This window comes from Astyanax mexicanus, chromosome 15 (assembly GCF_023375975.1).
Source record: "Astyanax mexicanus isolate ESR-SI-001 chromosome 15, AstMex3_surface, whole genome shotgun sequence".
Classification (NCBI taxonomy): domain Eukaryota; kingdom Metazoa; phylum Chordata; class Actinopteri; order Characiformes; family Acestrorhamphidae; genus Astyanax; species Astyanax mexicanus.
Window position 1 is genome coordinate 18048065 of NC_064422.1, and position 17616 is coordinate 18065680.

The 17616-nt window shown below is 39.5% G+C and overlaps 1 protein-coding gene across 2 annotated transcripts in view; it reads right to left on the reverse strand.

Annotated features, from left to right (window-relative positions):
* The window catches only part of LOC111191342 (carbohydrate sulfotransferase 15), an 81161-nt gene extending 64261 nt beyond the window's left edge, over positions 1-16900 (reverse strand). For both annotated transcript variants that reach the window (XM_049464826.1, XM_049464827.1), the window contains exon 1: positions 16680-16900. The gene's annotated coding sequence lies outside the window, so the exon portion shown is untranslated. The remainder of the gene's footprint in view (positions 1-16679) is intronic.
* Positions 16901-17616: the final 716 nt, after the last annotated feature.

Sequence of the window (17616 nt, forward strand, 5' to 3'; positions counted from 1 at the left end):
AACATATTTTATTTATAATCCAGACTGCTGAATCATGCATCTTCGGTATTATGGCGAGGACAGAGCTTCTGAATAAGTGAAGATCTTCACTCATCCTCTTATCAACTGACTGAGTGAAATGTGGGGAGCAAACTGAAAAACACTCCTAAATCATCACTCTTAGCAAAGAAATGTGTCAGATCTGGCCCCCGGGCAAGACCCCCAACACCACCAACCCAGGGATGCCACAGAAAGGCCAACCCCGTCCCCTGACCCTGGCAGTTTCAGGTGGGCTATGCAACTGCAGCAGTGGGTTGCTGATGACAGGGTTGTGGGTTTGATAGCGAGGGTAAGTAAGCAGCCCCTGTTGAGCTCCAGAATAAGCCCCTTAACCCTCACTGCTCCTTGGACACCACAATGATGGCTGCCCATTTTTGCCAAACAGGTTCCAAGTTTGTCTGTTTTCAGTGTCTTCATGGCCACTCACACTGTTTTTTGATACTGATCTTTGGCCAGTTAGCACAGGCACTAATTCTACAAACTACAGGGGTTGTACAATGAAACTGAAACACCGGTCATTTTAGTGTGGGAGGATTCATGACAATGCACACAACAGAGGACAAATTGTTGGTGCACGTCTTGCTGGCACATCTGTGACCAAGACAGCAAGTCTTTGTGGTGTATCAAGAGCCACAATATCCAGGGTAATGTCAGCATACCACCAAGAAGGACCAACCACATCCAACAGGATTAACTGTGGACACAGGAGGAAGCTGTCTGAAAGGGATGTTCGGGTGCTAACCTGGATTGTATCCAAAAAACATAAAACCACGGCTGCTCAAATCACGACAGAATTCAATGTGCACCTCAACTCTCCTGTTTCTTCCAGAACTGTCCGTCAGGACAATAAATTATTGTGGTCTAAAACCAGGTATTTCAGTTTCATTGTCCAACCCTTGTACATATGAAGCCATTCGCTACTTTCATCCACGCTTCATTTTCCTCCAAACTGATGACACACCATAACTGTGCTGCTCATAAGGTTGGCAAGATAAGATACGTGTCGATCTGGACAGACAGACATATTTTGTGGCCGCTTGAATTTTATTTGCTTGTCCCTATAGTGACATATGGCTGTCACTGTAGTGTAGTGTCACTGCTGCAGCTCTAAGAATGCAGCTCTTGCTTTCTTTGCATTATGAAATAAAACACAACTATCTGCAAAACCCAGGATGGGTATTCTATAAATCTATATCATGATAAATAACAGTAAAACAGTGATAAACGTGTTAAAAGCAAACTATTTGTATTTGTTTAGCTAGTAGTGTAACGCTTTCAGTAAAAATGGAAGCAAGTGAGTGAAATAGGTCAAATGAGGCTACATGCGTCAAATTTCCAAACACTGGATAAAGTTTTCTGCCCCACCCATTCATTCCTAGATGTGAAGCTCACGCAGGTTGCCAGATTGACTGCTGGGGGGCGCTGAAGTAAACAAAACTTTAATTCTTAAAAAAAATAAAATCTATCGGTCAAATGAGCACTGGACTTTAATCTACACAGATTTCTCTCCTGAAAAAAACGTTTATTTGGGTAAGAAAAGCGCTTCTGCTTATTTACAGTAAGCTTAGATTCCACAATTTTGACTGAAATGGACGAAAATGCAGAGTTAACAGCACAGCTACAAACAGAGCAGCAATGGAACTATTTTAACACGAGTGTTTATAACCAATCATATTTTCTTGCCCTGTTTAACTCAAAATCTTTTCATAAACAGCGATAATATAACTGTGGTATAATTCTCGAGGTTCGTTCTATAATGTGTAATAATGGCAGCGCCTTTGAGCTGATGTATCGGAACCAAGTCGCTGCGCTTTGGAGGAGGAAGCATGTGTTAGTCTTCACCCTCCTGGTGTGTTGGGGCAACACTAGTGATAGAGGGAGTCCTAATGAGTGGGTTGTGTAATTGGCCGTGTAAAGTAGGAAGAAATTAGGAAAAAGAGAAATAAATATACAAAAAAACAATAGCAACCAAAAAAATAATAAATTATTGGAAAATAAACATAAATCAAAGGTTTGATCAATTTAGTACTTGGGCCCAACAACAGTGATACTCTAGAACATTTTCAATTACAGTTTCCAAATCACATCTTTGATTCTAAGAGTGAAAAGGGCTCAAACTAAACCACGCTAATGCAGCAAATGCTACGGATCTCTGAATATATCGATTTTTTTAAGTCCTTTTTAGTGTCGCACTACAGAGTCTAATGGCCCAAAATCAAGAAAAGAGTGGAGAATAAGGAATTGCATTAAATAAATAAATAAATAAATCCCGCGCATCCCTCAGTGTGAGAAGCGTGACTGATTGGATTACATAAGTTACATATTCCTCGGCTGTAGAGAACCCAAGAGAGAACACGCAGAATCAAGTGGGGGAATTTGCCGCTCTGACCCTTTAATCCGGATGAATAATCGAATTAACCCTGAGAGATCATCGGTCCTGCAGATCAGAGTTCAGAGCACATAATTTAAAGCCTAATTTAGAGTAACAGCATCAGCTCCAAACAGAACATATGAACCAGAGGAAACTTTAAGAAGTTTAGTCACAGAAGAATCATCTCAAACAAACAGGAGCTGAGAAGCAGGATTCATTTTCCTTGAGTAAACCAGTCCAGCATTGCCACCAGTAGTAGAGGAGTAAATCACTCTCTGTTCATTTCATTAAGGAAGAATCTATACAAGGAGATGGGCTGTAGATGCTGCTCTAAGATCCAGACAGAAAATCTGAATCAGATTTACAGACGATTCGTTCATACGATCAGCAGTTTCCATTTAGAATTCCTTATTTCTTCTACAAAGGTCTGCAGAACACATTGATAACTAATGCTACGTTCACACAGCAGATCAATGTGGCTCAAATCTAATTTTTTAAGTTGTACGTGACACAGGTGTGTTGTTCGTTTGGTTGTGTAAATAGAAAAAATATATATATTCTATTCGATCTGGGCCACCCACGATTCAAGACAATGTGACTCAATGTGTATCACATATCGTGATATCGTGACAAGAATGTTTACTGTACTTACTTTTCTATGTTTGTTTGTAGTTTATATGTTTATATACTCCATGTCTATGTTACCTTCTGGCTCTCTGCCTTTAGTTAGGCTGTTTTATTCAGTTCTGCCGGAGTCATTTGCCACACTCTGATAATGTTTTAATATTCTCAGTTTTGCATAAATCCAGTAAAAACTAATTCCATCTCTCTGCTTTCCTCCGAGTTACTGACTGCCCACCTGTCTGACCCGATACCGATGTTGGACCCTCAGGCTCTCGCGTCTCCTGTCCAGCCAGACTGATGGAAGTTTCTGAAGTCAGCTCTTCTCCACCACCACCACAGATCAGCTGCTCATCATCCATCTCACTCTCCACTACAGATTACATCCAAGCCATTAGTGGCGCTATTACACTCCTGAGTACATAAAACCTATATGGATGTATAAAAGACTTTTTAAATTTTAATTTAAAAGCCGTTTGACCAGTGGTAGGATGGTCCCCCCTTTAATGTGAGTCTTGGTCCTCCCAAGGTTTCTTCCTCCTCCTGCAGCTCTGAGGGAGTTTTTCCTTGCCTCCGCGCTCACTGGGGGTTCTGTATTATGTATATTCTATGTTTAATGTTTTGCCTGATTCTTTGTCCTGTAATCATGTTTCTGTAAAGCTGCTTTGTGCCAACACCTGTTGTAAAAAGCGCTATACAAATAAATTTGATTTGATTTGATTTGATTTGATATATGCATGCACGAAATATGCTACACTTTGGTTTTGTGGTAGATTTTTGTTGTATTTTTTATTTTATATAAAATCAGGGTCTTGGTAAGTTACAGTTTACACATTTCTTGCAACAAGCATTTTTGTTTTTTTTTGTCCTGTATGATACTGTAATTATATTACATTATATTTAACTAAAAAATGAATAAAACTTAAATTTCTTTTCGTTTATATTTTTGCAGCAGTGTTTTCTTGAAAAAAAAAAACATTTTGTCATATTGCCAAGAATATCGTTATCGAAAAAATACCCTGAAATATCGTAATATTATTTAAGGGCCATATCGCCCACCCCTATTCACACAGATACAACAACAATCTTTAGTTAGAATTGTGAACCAGTTCCACTCAAATATTCATAAGAAGTGATTCATTCACACACTCTCGCACCGAGCGAAGAGCAGAGCACTGGATTCCTTCACAAAGCTTCCTCAGTGTGTGTGTGTGTGTGTGAGTTTGTTCTTTTGATATTTGCAGGAACGGGAGATAAAGCAGTCGGTGAAGACAGCAGCAGTGTGATGCGCAGGCGCTCTGACGGTCTGACACCCGCCTCTGAAATGTTTGGCCTATCTGACGGTCTGACCTCTGACCTTTCTCAAACACAGCGCCTCAGCCGCAGCTCCGGAACCCAGTTCAGCAGGAGTTTAATCAGCAAGAAGAGGAGAGGAGAACCAGGCAGACGAGAGCACAAATCAATATCACAGTTAATCCAGTTCAGTTCCAAAGATTTATCATAGCCTTGGACTAAGCGGAACTCTGAAATCCAGAGATCCAGATAGAAATATCCAAACCTCCTATTCAATAAGCAGCTACTGATACAACAAATGTATTTATGTAAATAATGGGAGTTGGAGTGAGGTCTGATACCTCATATAAGACATGATACCTTATATAAGACATTAGCACCCACAGTGGACAGTGCAGTGAGCGAGTGGTAATGATTAGGGAACCTCTAGGCACCTTACATTTCGATTACAATTAAGAGGTCTGCGATAATAATCATTATAATAGGATTATTAATGCATCTTGATGCATCTTTTTCTTCTATACAGTAGGGCTGCATGAGATTGGAAAAAATTTACATTGCAAATGATCTTTTTCCAACTATATATATTGTGATATTAAACAATGCGGGGCCTATGACATCATGAGTCTCACCCCACCCGCGGGCTGTCTCACGTCCGGACCAATCAAGAGCTGAGTCAGCCCCAAACACTAAAAACCAGAAGAAAACAGCAAAACAACAATAATTAGCCCTTTAATCAGGCATTTAAATGGCCTTTTAAAAGGTAAATCAGAGCGTTTTTTGGGGGGATTAAAGACGTGAATTCAGCTGTAACTGGAAATATTGGTGCAAAACTCTGCTGGACTGAGGGGCACAGCTTTCAACACGTGCCCACATTTACAAGCACGTACCCAACCATGTGGATGGAGGCCTTGCGGTTACCTCGTGTTTACTCCTAATCGTCCATAGGGCGTTTTTTGCAACAACAAAAAAAAAATCCTCAAGTAAAATTTTAAGATTAAAAAGGAAAAAGTCAAAAGGGGAAAAAAAGCAAATACATTTAAAAATATTTTATTGTTATACGTGCGCTGGGTTATAAGGTGCATTATTGTACACTAGTAAGGAACAGGGGTGTCGACATGTTTCCCTTCTAATTCAGCAGGTCTCATCGCTGGAGGATGGTGAGGAGGTAGCTAACTATGCAAATCTTTTCTTTTAAAGTTACATGAGTGCTGGATGTTAATCTACACAGATTTTTTCTCCTGGAAACTGTTTATTCGGGTGAGTAAAGGGTGCTTTTGTTTATTAACTGTAAGCTTAGATTCACGAGTCTCTCCAGCACTAAGGCTAAAGCATTAGCATTAGCCGCTAACCGACAGCGCTACACCAAGGAACCCTGAGTGTTACAGTAAGACAGGGGGATATTTGGATATTAGCTAGAGGTTTGTTCCACGTAGCTTGTTTTAACACGGTAAACACAGGCTAAAGTCCAATATACTCTTGGCATAAGAGTACACGAGCATAGCACACCTATAGGAATGGACTCTGACTATTGACTGTTGTCTAGGTTAATTTCAGTCAGTGGCACACCTGTGTTTTTCACTGCCAAAATAGCAATACGCCAGAAATTTACCTGAACACACCTTACTTCCCGACCACCACACCCATCAGTACGGATTTATTCCTTAACTCCGACACTATTTTAACAGCGCGAAAGCCGTTAGGGGCCCTAGGAGTTTAGATAATCACCAAGCTCAATGCTGGCGGCTTTATACCCCTCTAGTCCACGCCTGGCAATAGATTTGTGTTTATTTATCTGCTCTAGAGAGTATTTGCACATCGGTACATTTGCAAAGGTTTAACTTATAGCATTTATATAATGTATTTAGTAGAAGGGGTGTCCACAAATATAAGGACATACGTATAAAGTGCACTTTAGCATTGCTTTTTCTGTTCCATTCCATAACTACGCAAACACACACACAAACCATACAGTAGCACCGCAGTGAGATGGAGGGTGGAGAGAGCAATAACCTGCTGTTGATTCGGGTTCAGCATCATTAGTTCAGCCAATGACCCGGAAGCTGGCTTTTGGCGGGCAGCATCTGTGAACGTCCAGCCTCCCCAATCTAGAGTTTACAGTCCAGCAAGGGTAAAGTCCTGATTCAAACAACCTTCAACTACAATGTTCAACTAAACTCTGATGGCCAAAAGTATCCAGACAGCCTTTATAATGAGTTAATAAGGAGGACAAACCCTGTTAGGTATTTGGTATTCAGCCAAATGTTTAATTTCTATTTTATCCCTATTAATAAAATGTACTACTTTTGTTTATTCTACAGTATTAATGCTATTCATACTAATTTATTACTTACCACTGTAATAATACTTTACTATTACTATATTACTACTGTAATGTAGCTTTGAGACTCCCCAGATGCGAAGCTCACTCAGGTTGCCAAGTTAAGGAGGCTGAATCTACATGATCCAGTGCAAGACTGTATGTGGCCTTTTCTTGTATACAGACTTCAGAAGAGGCTTCCTTCTGGGGTGACAGCCATGCAGACCGATTTGATGTAGTGTGCGGCGTATGGTCTGAGTACTGACAGGCTCACCCCCCCACCTCTTCAATCTCTCCAGAAATGCTGACAGCAATCCATCGACTATCTTTCAAAGAGAGCATTTGGACGTGACACTGAGCTTTTTTGGACAAGCAACGCAAGGCCTGTTCTGAGTGGACCCTGCTCTTTTAAAACGCTGGATGATCTTGGCCACTGTGTTGCAGCTCAGTTTCAGGGTGTTGGCCATCTTCATGTAGCACAACGATTCATCTTTTAAGATCCTAAGAAAGTTATTTGCCATGAGTTGCCATGTATGAGAGCTGTACTACAAAACTGAACACACCTGTTTCATATGAACACCTGAGATCTAGTAACACTAACGAGTCACATGACATTTTGGAGGGAAAATGACAAGCAGTGCTCCATTTGGACATTTAGGGGTGTAGTCTCTTAGGGTGGTTTAGACATTAATGGCTGTATATTGAGTTATTTTAAGGGAAGAATAGATTTACGCTGTTATATAAGCTGCACACAGACTACTTTTGATTGTGTCAAAATTTTGTCAGTGTTTCCCATGAAAATATATATTCAAATATCTGCAGAAATGTGAGGGGTGTACTTACAATTCTAGTAATACAATGTAGGTGTGAATTAAATAATAATAATCATAAAATAACCAGAATAATTAGCACCTTACAACTTTTAATTACATTTAAGAAAAGATCCTGTAAAAGCCTCTCAGTTTTTGCCAATTTCTCTCTGTAAAACGGTGAACAGACACTGGACCTTCCGATACACAGCCTGACCTTACTGACCAGAACACTACTGGTTAAACTGGATCATTCCCACAGCACCAGGAATGTGTTATTTCCAAATGTTTTCCACGATGGAAGAGTCACATACACACAAACACACACACACACACACACACACACACACACATACAAAGTGAACATATAAAACCACAATGACCAGTTTCAGATCCAGTACCGAAACAGACACACTCTGGAATACCTCAGACAAACACAGCAGTACTTCTGTGTGTGTTTTTATATATATGATGGTAATCTGCACTGTAGCACTTAGCTTAGCATCAGTACTGACTGACTGACCAACCCAAACAACTCCATCACAGTCCGACACTGACCAACTGAACCACAGGTATAATGAGCTGCAATGACCCTGAACAGAGTGAACCCAACAAGCTGAGAGACAGAGAGAAAGACACACACATATATAGAGAGAGAAAGAAAGAGAGAGAGAGAGAAATGCAACTTCTTTAATCAATACTATTTTCCCAACAGAGTACGAGTACAAGTACATCTACTAGGGTTGGGCGGTATGACAGTATTTCGGTATACCACAGTATTTAAATATGGTGACGTATTGTAAAATAGTGACGGTATATTAACCACGTGACGTGCCAAATCTGTACTTTGAAAAATGGGACATTAAAGACATTCTGCGCATCCACAATGAAAGAGCAGTAGGAGGGGTAAGCAGTTGGAGCTCACTGATGGTTATGGGTTGGGGATTCTCACTGAGGAGATCATACAACAATAACTCAATAAACTCTACAGGATTCACTCATTTTTACCGAAATTATCGCCACAAATAGCCACATTTGTGCTGGAGTGGCAATAAAACCCCAACAACCAACCAACCACCGAAATGATCAGATTTCTCAGTTTATCCTGCAGCAGAATGATAATTCTGCAATAATATAGTTCTGCATACTAGAGTTTAGATTGTCTGCCTGAACCCCCCATCTATTTTCTGGTCTATTTTCATACACAGGGGGGTAGCTAACTAGGTTAAGTAAAGCTAAGTTAAGTAAACAAAACTGTAATTCTAAAAATAAAAAAAAATGAGCGCTGGATGTTATTTATTTATTATTTATTAGTCGATATAACAGACAATGTCGACTATTTAAATTTGTCGACTACAAATTACATTGTCGAATTATCGTTAATTTGTAACAGTACCACATTACACAGAGTGCTGGGGACAGAAGCACAATGGGAGATGGGTAAATGGATCCCTCACATAGTGGCGCCGAGTGGTCCAGCGGTCTAAAGCGCTGCTACTATGATCGGGAGGTCGCCGGTTCGAACCCCCGCTCATGCAGCTTTGCCATCAAGCCCTGCTCCCTCCGGGTGGGTAGATGGTGCTCTCTCCCCACTTCATGTCCTTAGCACAGGGCGTCTGTGAGCTGATGTATCAGAATCGAGCCACTCATTGTCCTCCAAGCACAGCTCAGCATCAGCAGCAGCTCGAAAAGAAGCGGTGGCTGACTTCACATGTATCAGAGGAAGCATGTGCTAGTCTTCACCCTCCTGGTGTGTTGGGGCATTACTAGTGATAGAGGGAGTCCTAATGACTGGGTGGGGTAATTGGCCGTGTAAATTAAGGAAAAAATTGGAAAAATTAGAAATAAAATTATAAAAAACAAAAAACTCAACAGTCTGTGTCTCCAAAAGTGCCCAAACTCAATAGATTACAGATTTAATCATTAAATATCAGTACTTTCCACGTTTAAATAACATTCCGATATTTAAATGTCATTTAAATATCATGTTCTGCTGCTTCTGTTGTTTTTAGTGATGGCAGAAATAATCATTGGCGAATTGACTGATCAAAAAAATAATCGTAAGATTAGTCGACTACCAAAATAATCATTATTTGCAGCCCTACTGTCAACAGTCAGGCATGCATTCTTATCTTAGGTACACAGGTGCCCTGCGCTCGCTCAACACGCCTACTCGTTATACAGACAAAGACGTGCAGCAGTGCACAAACCCAACTTTTACATTAACAATAAACACTTAACACTGTGCTGTTAAGAGAGGGATACACCAAGGCGAGTGACAAACTGACAAACTGGTTTATTTCATGTTATGCCTGAAACATACCCATGATAATTAGGAAGATTACTCAATGCCTTTTGCATGCTTTTCCCATCATTATGATAGCAAAGACACACTGACACGCTCTAAATAATGCAGCACAGTTCACTGTTGATGGCTTGCCTATAGGTCCAACTTAAGATAAAACTTTAGAGAGGGAAAGCGAGAGGAAGAAAGAAAAACCCGGACAGAACGAGTGAGGAAGCAGACCTCATCCCCACACAGTTTGATCACTCCCCCTGGGAACACCACTGACCACTTTAATCCCAAATTAGGGGGCGGAGCAGAGAGCTGGAATGTCGTTACAGAATCCTCTGTGCTAACGACCCAGAATACAACAGCCACCAGCCATACTGACCCCCTACCAGAGCGGACGGACCACCTACACACTGCAGGACCCTCACACACACTCATCACAATCATCATCATCATCATCATCATCTTAGCATCAAGGTACACACTACAGCCCAGCACAGATCATCTTAAAGCAGCAGATCAGCCAGAAATCTAATCTACACACTTTCCTTTCTACCCTAAATGTAGCTCGTTAGCCGGGGTGCTAATCAATAAGTCTGCAACATATGTGCAACAGAGGGATCTCTTGCTCTTCTATTCCTGGATCGGTTCCTTTCCTGATGAGTGCCAGTTTTATCAAAGTTCTTAAAAGGTTTCAGTATTTTTTTCTTTACTTGAGTTGAGTACTTGTTGTCATAATATAGATTAGAACATTATTCAAATAAGGTTATTCACTCTAAACCAACTCTACCTCTTCATAACTTTACAACTGATTTTTTCAAATACACATTAAGAGGCAAGAAATTCAAATAATTAACTCTTGATGAGTTCAGCACAGCTGTTAACTGAAAGCTGATCATTACAGGTGACTTTACCTCATAAAACTGACTGAGAAAATCCAGCCAAGATACAGAGCAAAGCTGTTATATAAGCAAGAGGTGCTACTTTAAAGAGTCTAAAATATAAAACATATTCTGGTTTGTAAATATTTTCTATATGGTTTTCTTTATAGTTTAAAAGTAGAGTTTAGATCGGGCCCAAACAATGCAGCCCAACCCGGCCCAAGCCTGTGTGCACTTTCTCCCTGAGCCCGACCTGACCCGCCAAATAAACTTTTATTACGAGCCCGAGCCCAATTTTAGTAAGTACAGCATTTAAATTAGACTTTTTAAAAACATTTTCAGGCTGTAAAAATAAGCGAAATGTGCTCAGAATAAAGTTAATTAACATTGCAACATTAATGAAGCATAAACAACTTGTTATTTAAGAAAAATCTGTAATTTAGGCTACAAGAATGATATCGGGATGACTTTCCTCTAATCTAAGATAATTGTTTGGTGGTTTAAGAAAATAAAATACTTTCTAAACAAACAACATATTTTTTTATATTGAGCCTACATCCAAAAACACAAAAAGAAAACAGCAATACGGTTATGCACTGCACAAACATTAAACTGAAATAGACAAACAACAATAACATAACTTTCATCTACTCTAATATAATTAACAAAGTTTAAGAATAAACATTACTTTCTGAACATTTTTTTTATTATTTTAAGCATATAGCCTAAGAAAACAAAAAATAGCAATTGAACCTTTGGATTTAATAACTGGTTGACCCTCCTTTGGCAGCCCCAAACCATGATGCACCCTCCACCATGTTTCACAGTTGGGATGAGGTTTTGATGATGGTGTGCTGTGCCTTTTTTCTCCACATATAGCGTTGTGTGTTCCTTCCAAACAACTCAATTTTGGCATCATCTGTCCAGAGTATATTTAGCCAGTAATGCTGTGGGACATCTAGATGCTCTTTTGCAAACTTCAAACGTGCAGCAATGTTTTTATTTTGGACAGCAGTGGCTTCCCCTGGGGCATCTTCCCATTAACTCCATTCTTGTTTAATGTTTTCCTTATTGTAGATTTGTCAACAAAAACGTTAGAATGTGGCAAAGATTTCTGTAAGTCTTCAGCTGACAATCTAGGATTCTTCCTCACCTCATTGATCATTCTGCGCTTTTAGTGACCAATTTATGCAGAAATCCAAGTAATCACAAAGAGTTCACATACTTTGTCTTGCAACTGTAGATATTTAATGGAAAATATGAACAGTGTGAATTTGCACAAGGATGTGCAAAAAGATTATCATGCCACAGGTTTATATAAAATAGAAATCGCATAAAAAAAACAGATGCCTAGATCACAGACCATTTTCTTGAGCCGGGCTCGAGCAGAGAATCTAAATTCTATTTAAAAGACAAAAATGGAAAACTGAATTTAAAGTATGTCCAAATGTTTGATTGGTACTATCCACTGCAGATTCAGAACCTCAGGTTCTCTTTCATCTTATTGACCCCAGCAACACTGGCTTCACTCTTATTGACTGAAGCAGGACTGCTCTCTGCCATATTTCTTGGGACACGCGAGAGCGGGAAGTAGCAGCGATGGGAGTTTAATGACCCGAGACCACCGCCAGTGCGTCCAGAAGCTGACGAGACTCCAGCATGCATCATACTGACCGCTGGAGCTCTCGCCTTTTCATTAACCTACGCCTGTAAAGATCATGTGGCGGACTGGACGCCTGGGGTAATGGAAAATCAGAGCATTTAAACCAGCAGAGGATTCAATAACCCCCCCCCCCCCACTCCTCAAACACAGCCTGATTAACCATCAACTGAGACTAAACGAAAACCAGCGCAGGAGCCTTCACACAGATCCAGCTAGAGCTGAAACTAATGAGAATTTTGGTGCAAACCATAGCAAACTAAAAAAATGCCCCAGAAATATTAAACATAAGGCTTGACAACTTAATTTAATGTATTTTTAACATTAATAAATGTAAAAAAAAAATTGATCAATTAGTCAATCCCATAAATTCTAAAGTACTCATTATTAAGGATTTTTTAAAAAGGGATATATAATGCAAACCTCACTTTTTGCACGTTTTTTTGTTTCCACTTGGATCTCGACTGCCCCTGTGAACACTACAAGCGCAGAAAAATACCAAACAAATCCATACATTTTCTGTAAATTTGCTGAAAATGTTTGGTATCAGGAATCATATTCGTCTATGAGCTGTTTGGATGGCTGCCTTATTCTGATGTCACAATAAGGAAGCATGTATAGAAAGAACCACACTGGCTCCACCCCTCAGCCATCAACCCCCACCAGAACCACACCCACTAGATCTGGAATTTCTGTCATTTTGGTTGAGAACTTTGGGAAGTACACAGTAGGATAAGACTTTGACTAGCTTGTTTGTATTTAACCGTTTAGCACAAGCTAACCCTAATGTATATTAAACTCTCAGTATCATAAACATGGCGTAACCACTAAACTCTTATTTGTATAAAATTGACAGAGCCCTTAAATGGCTCATTCTGAAAGGAACTGAAACTGGTAAGAACAGATGAGATCACTTTAGAGTTATGTTGAAGAGATTTTGCACAAAGAACTTCATGAATCTGTTTGTATTGAATATAGACCTATTCTAACTTGTGTAAAAAGAAGTATATGTCCCTTTTAAATAAGTCATTTAGCTTTTCTCTGTCTCAGTAAACCTGTAACACTGCTACAAATAAAGCCTACACTTTCATTTTTGTCTTAGACAAATAAGCCTGCTTTGTGTTCCTGTGACACAAAGTCAGTTCTTAACTTCAATGTCCTGAATAAAACTCTGAGAACAATAAATCATTTTCCTTTGTATTTTACAAACATTGGTCTGAGCGGTATTTACTTTTTTGAGGAGCAGAGACTAATGGAACCATATCAAATTACTTTTTTAACTATTGTACTACTTTAACTGTACACAAGACGACTTCAAAAAGACTCTGAAAAGACTTTTAATAGACTAAAGTGTGACGCAGACTAAGATTTTGCAAAGACTGGGGATCTTGCAGGGTCGTACTATTTATTCTTTCTGAGAGTATTTATTTATTCAGAATATTATTGATTTAGCTATTGAACATTGTTATTTTATTCTTTAAAATACACAAAACATTTCTCCCAAATTCTAAACAAACATATTGTCATTTAAAGCAATAATTTGCAGAAAATAAGAAATGGCTGAAATAACAAAAAAATGCAAAGCTTTCAGACCTCAAATAATGCAAAGAAAATTTTCATATTTATAAAGTGTTAAGAGTTTAGATATCAATATTTGGTGGAATAACCCTGATTTTCAATCACAGTTTTAATGCATCTTGGCATCATGTTCTCCTCCACCAGTCTTACACACTGCTTTTGGATAACTTTATGCCGTCACTCCTGGTGCAAAAAATTCAAGCAGTTCAGCTTGGTTTGATGGCTTGTGATCATCCATCTTCCTCTTGATTATATTCCAGAGGTTTTCAATTTGGTAAAATAAAAAAATCTTATCATTTTAAGTGGTCTCTTAATTAATTCTTATTATTTATTTTATAGTATTATTACTCTTGCTCACTCCATAGCTCCACCAGTTTCTCCTCCTTTTGTACACTTCAGGAGAACCGTGGCTTCTGAGCCATCGCCAGAGTTTCATCCATGTCCAGTTCCGCAAACGTTCCTGTACTTGCCTTGCAGCTTCCTGTAGATCTCTTATTGGTTGTTGACATTGCATCCTTTATTTGCAAAAAAGACTGACTTTAACTTTCAATCCTCGGTCTTAAGTGGTGGCACTATGAGCAGGAGGTCGCAGATTCGAACCCTCGCTCATGCAGCTTTGCCATCAAGCTGCCGGCGCTCAGAGGGAGCAGCAGCTCGAAAAGAAGCGGTGGCGGACTTTACATGAGGAAGCATGTGCTAGTCTTCACCCTCCTGGTGTGTTGGGGCATTACTAGTGATAGGGGTGAGTCCTAATGAGTGGGTTGGGTAATTGTCCGTGTAAATTGGGGAGAAAATGGGAAAAATTTGAAATAAAATTATAAAAAAATATAAAGATATTGAATGTCCCATCCATCTGCATCCAATGTCACACTCCACTCCAACTCCCATAATTCAAATCACCTTGCCATGAGCACTCTGGCCAGTCTTCAAATTCGCTCAAAAGATAATGTCTCACAATGTATACATGTGTTAGATCCCAAAGTCGTACCCTAAGGTAATAATTCATGCTTCACATACGTCCCATGACTTATGGCATATAAATATAAATATTCAAACGAGCTCAAACTAGGTTTGATTAGTTTATACTTGTTGAATGCAACTGCATGTGCAAACAATTGTGTGTGTGTGTGTGTGTGTGTCTTCCTGTTATTCCGTGTTGATACCGTATCTCTTCTTCTTTATCTTCACGCCATCTGCCTTCTTCTCAGCTCCACTGTTTCAATAGCAAATTTACCAGCCAATTTTTCACACACACACACACACACAAACACACACACAAGCACACACACTCTATGTGCGAAAGTCTGTTACATACAAAAGCACAAAGAAATGAAAAGGCGAACCAGAGTTTCTTGTTAACTACAGTTAACTGTTGATGTAGTCTTCAAATCAGCCATAACATTAAAACCACCTGGCTTATACTGAGTATGAACTACAGTCTTGTGCTGCTTTTAATATGTACTGACCACCGTTCATCAGAAAATTCTGCTTCACTGTAGACTGTGGTGGCTTTATTGTAGTGGCTTACTGATGTTCAGCACGTACTGAGAGGTCTTAAATGGTGCATTTGAATAAAATGTGTAGTAGTAATTAGAAGATGCCTCTTACTAATACTTTATGGGTCTTTGTCAGGGTGCGAATTATACAATAATAATTGTTTTATACAATAATAATTGTATTTCTTCGGGGTGTAAATTTGATTTACTGTGATATTTCACCACAGCACGCTGGACAGCTCAAGCTTTACCTCAGCTAAGGATAAAGATAATATAAGAAATATCAGGTGAAATTAATATTATTAATTTCTGAACATGCAGAAAGTGTTTTCAGGCCTTTACAAATAAAATAGTATAAAAATTGTGATGTTGAAAAGAGACCAGAATATGATTTTTTAGATTCTTAAAAAAAATGGGAATAAAAAGCTTTACGCTGTATCTTGGCTGGATTTTCTCAGTCAGTTTTGACGTAGAGTCAGCAGGAATGTGAGCTTTCAGTTAACAGCTGTGCTGAACTTGTCAAGTGTTTGAGAGCATCAGTTGTAAAGTTGGTATACAGTGAATAGCTCTATTTATTTAATGTTTAAATCCATATTATGGCAAGAATCTCTTAACTAAGTAAAGAAAAAATATACTTAAAGAAATGAAGGTCAGTCGATCTGAAAAATTTCGAGAACTTTAAAAGTATCCTCAAGTGCAGTCGCAATGACCATTAAAAACATTATGATGAAACTGGCTCTCATCAGGACCACCTATAGGAAAGGAAGAGCATAAGTTCATCAGAGCTAAGAAACCTCAGAAACCACAAGTTAATAGCCTAATAAAAGAGCCTAACCTAAAATTACTTCACAGAGTATTTTGGTTTGTTTAACACTTTTTTGTTGTTGTTTTACTACATGATTCCTTGTGTTCCTCCATAGTCTAAATTACTTCAATATATAACCAAGCCACTTAAAAGAAGAATTAAACTTAAATTCGCAGCACTGCAGACATGGCAAAAGCCACAACCCAAAACCGGAAAGAAAACAGTATAAAATTTAGAAAAAGTGCAGTAAACTAAAGGATAGCATTGCTATATATAGGTAATGTATTGTTACACTGTTTTTTTTTGTGGTGCATTACAATAAAACATTTTATACAATATACTCGTAATGGTTATTCATCCATTCATCCATCCATCTCTCTCTATTTCTCTCTCTCTCTGTGTATAAAACCCCGCACGTGCTAAACCCTCTGTCAGTATAACGCTTTGCTCTCTGTAAAACGCCACGAACACGCCGCGCGCAGCAGCAGAACCGGTACCATCACCACAGCTTACCGTGCGCGGGTGCAGAAGCGAGGCACGCGCGCAGGCTGAGCGCGAATTTCCATGTGTTTCCTCCTGACCGGGTTCTCCTGAAGCTGAAGCGGCTGAAGGTATCAACTCCCAGTTCCCCCAGTTCCCCCAGTTCCTCCTCAGCGTCTCCCCAGTCCAGAATTCTCCCAGCTCCTATTCCTCACACAGTCCGCGCGCCGCTCTCCCGGCTCACGCGCTGCCGCTGTGAACACTTCACGCGCCTTGTTTGTTTTTTCCCACCCACATCCCCACAGGCCACGCCCACGCGCGCTGGGATTCGCTGGTAGTAGAGTCTTCTGCTCCCGTTGCTGTGATTGGGTTAGCCGTGTCTTCCTCGCTGCTATGTGATTGGTTAATAGTGTTCAGCACTGTGTGATTGGATAACAATGTGTACACACCTTAATCCGGTGTGATCTCTTAAACTGTGGTTAACTAATTAAGCCCCGCCTCTGAAACTGTGAAGAATTAATAAAGCCCCGCCTCCTAAGCAGTAATGAACTAATAAAGCCCCGCCTCTTAAACTGTGATTAACTAATGAAGTGCCAACTCCAGCACTGTGACTGGCTAATATATTTCCACTTATTAAACTATGAATTCCTTAAAAAGCACCTTCTAACTTATTAACTATTAACTTTTAATTATTAACTAAGAAAGTCACACATTTTTGAGTCCTGTGTCTCCAACTTCGATTAACTAAAAATATTCCTGTCTCTTAAACTATAATTAATAAATCCCCGCCTCTTTAACAGTGATTGGCTATGAAATCCCCACTTTATAAACTGTGACTGACTTATAAACCCCACCCCACCCTTTTGATTGACTATAAGCCCCGCCTCCTGCATTGCAATGACGGGTTGTCAAAAATCACAGTTTGTGGTGATCTTGCTCAGCTATAGAAGAAGAATAAGACCTTCAGCAC